Here is a 2,500-nt window from a genome sequence, read left to right on the forward strand (position 1 = left end):
CAGACGTGCAGGTTTGTAGGTCAAATTTGGCTTCGGTACAAATGTAAATGGTCCCCCAAGCGTGTGTGTGTGTGTGTGTGGGGGGTAGTGTTAGCGCGCGGGGATCGCCGGGTCAATAGACAATAGACAATAGACAATAGGTGCAGGAGTAGGCCATTCAGCCCTTCGAGCCAGCACCGCCATTCAATGCGATCATGGCTGATCACTCAATCAGTACCCCGTTCCTGCCTTCTCCCCATACCCCCTCACTCCGCTATCCTCAAGAGCTCTATCCAGCTCTCTCTTGAAAGCATCCAACGAACTGGCCTCCACTGCCTTCTGAGGCAGAGAATTCCACACCTTCACCACCCTCTGACTGAAAAAGTTCTTCCTCATCTCCGTTCTAAATGGCCTACCCCTTATTCTCAAACTGTGGCCCCTTGTTCTGGACTCCCTAACATTGGGAACATGTTATCTGCCTCTAATGTGTCCAATCCCCTAATTATCTTATATGTTTCAATAAGATCCCCCCTCATCCTTCTAAATTCCAGTGTATACAAGCCCAATCGCTCCAGCCTTTCAACATACGACAGTCCCGCCATTCCGGGAATTAACCTAGTGAACCTACGCTGCACGCCCTCCATAGCAAGAATATCCTTCCTCAAATTTGGAGACCAAAACTGCACACAGTACTCCAGGTGCGGTCTCACCAGGGCCCGGTACAACTGTAGAAGGACCTCTTTGCTCCTATACTCAACTCCTCTTGTTACGAAGGCCAACATTCCATTGGCTTTCTTCACTGCCTGCTGTACCTGCATGCTTCCTTTCATTGACTGATGCACTAGGACACCCAGATCTCGTTGAACTCTCCCCTCCTCCTAACTTGACACCATTCAGATAATAATCTGCCTTTCTATTCTTACTTCCAAAGTGATAACCTCACACGGGTCGGCACGGACTCGGTGGGCCGAAGGGCCTGTATCTGCAAAACGAAACACTCTCCTCTCCAGATGAGCCTTCTCAAACCCCCACTGAACTGAACTATAAGAAAATAACTGCAGATGCTGGTACAAATCGAAGGTGTTTATTCACAAGATGCTGGAGAACTCAGCGGGTCAGGCAGCATCTCGGGAGAGAAGGAATGGGTGACGTTTCGGGTCGAGACCCTTCTTCAGACTGAACTGAACTAAACTGAACTAGAAACAGAGAGGACGTAGGAACACGGAGGAGTTCCAAAGATGAGACATTTTTGTTTTTGAATTTAAAATGTAATTAGAAAATAAAAAATAAAAAGGCAGTGTTCAATATGTGGACAGACTGACACGTGGCATGCTTGAATAAATGACACCGAATTATTCAGCATTAACTTCCCACACGTGTGGTGTCATTATACATTTCAACAGAGCTCTATGTCAGGTATCGCTTCACAACAGCTGTGGGGAAAACAAAAGGCCTGGTTTTAAACATTGCTCATATTCAAATTCATGCACAAGATCACGAGGGCCGGGATTTGAAAGGCCTCCTAACATTTTTCTTTTCGTGAGTTCCTTTGCAAAGTCACGGGGGTGTGTGGGCAAGCACGCTTGTGATCGTCACGCTGGTGCAGAGGGTAGAGCTGCTGCCTCACAGCGCCGGAGTCCCGGGTTCCATCCCGACTACGGGTGCTGCCTGTACGGAGTTTGCACGCTCTCCCCGCGACCTGCGTGGGTTTTCTCCGGGTGCTCGGGTTTCCTCCCACACTCCAAAGACGTGCGGGTTTGTAGGTTAATTGGCTCGGTTGTAAATGTCAAAATCGTCCCTAGCGTGTGTGGTGGGATAGGGTTAGTGGTCGGCACGGACTCGGTGGGCCGAAGGGGCCCTGTTTTTCGCGCTGTATCTCCAAGAAGGGTCGGAAGATGGGGTGGTCTCTGTGAATCTGTGGAATTCTCTGCCTCAGAGGGCAGTGGAGGCCAATTCTCTGAATGCATTCAAGAGAGAGCTGGATAGAGCTCTTAAGGATAGCAGAGTCAGGGGGTACGGGGAGAAGGTAGGAACGGGGTACTGATTGAGAATGATCAGCCATGATCACGTTGAATGGCGGTGCTGGCTCGAAGGGCCGAATGGCCTCCTCCTGCACCTATTGTCTATGGTCTCGACCCGAATCGTCACCCATTCCTTCTCTCCACAGATGCTTTGCCCGTCCCGCTGAGTTACTCCAGCATTTTCGTGTCGGCCTTAAACTAAACTAAACACGTTGACATCAGGAGAACGTGCTGAAAACAACTAGAGTTGACCGAGACCAACTCAGCCCGCCAGCACGACCTGAACCTTAATTGGCAGAAGGTATTCGGACTATTTTCCCCAGACGAGCCTCTTGGGACCGCATGTGAATCTGTTTCCAATGGTGCCAAGCTGGGACGTCTGAAAGGAATGGTTGCCGCGGGCTGGTGAGGTGCGTTGTTGTGGCTCTGACCTCCAACTGTTGCCAGGTTCACAGAGTGCGCTTTTCTTTCTCAGAGGCGTTTTTCGTGAAACATTAGGA

Source organism: Rhinoraja longicauda, chromosome 40 (assembly GCF_053455715.1).
Source record: "Rhinoraja longicauda isolate Sanriku21f chromosome 40, sRhiLon1.1, whole genome shotgun sequence".
NCBI lineage: Eukaryota > Metazoa > Chordata > Chondrichthyes > Rajiformes > Arhynchobatidae > Rhinoraja > Rhinoraja longicauda.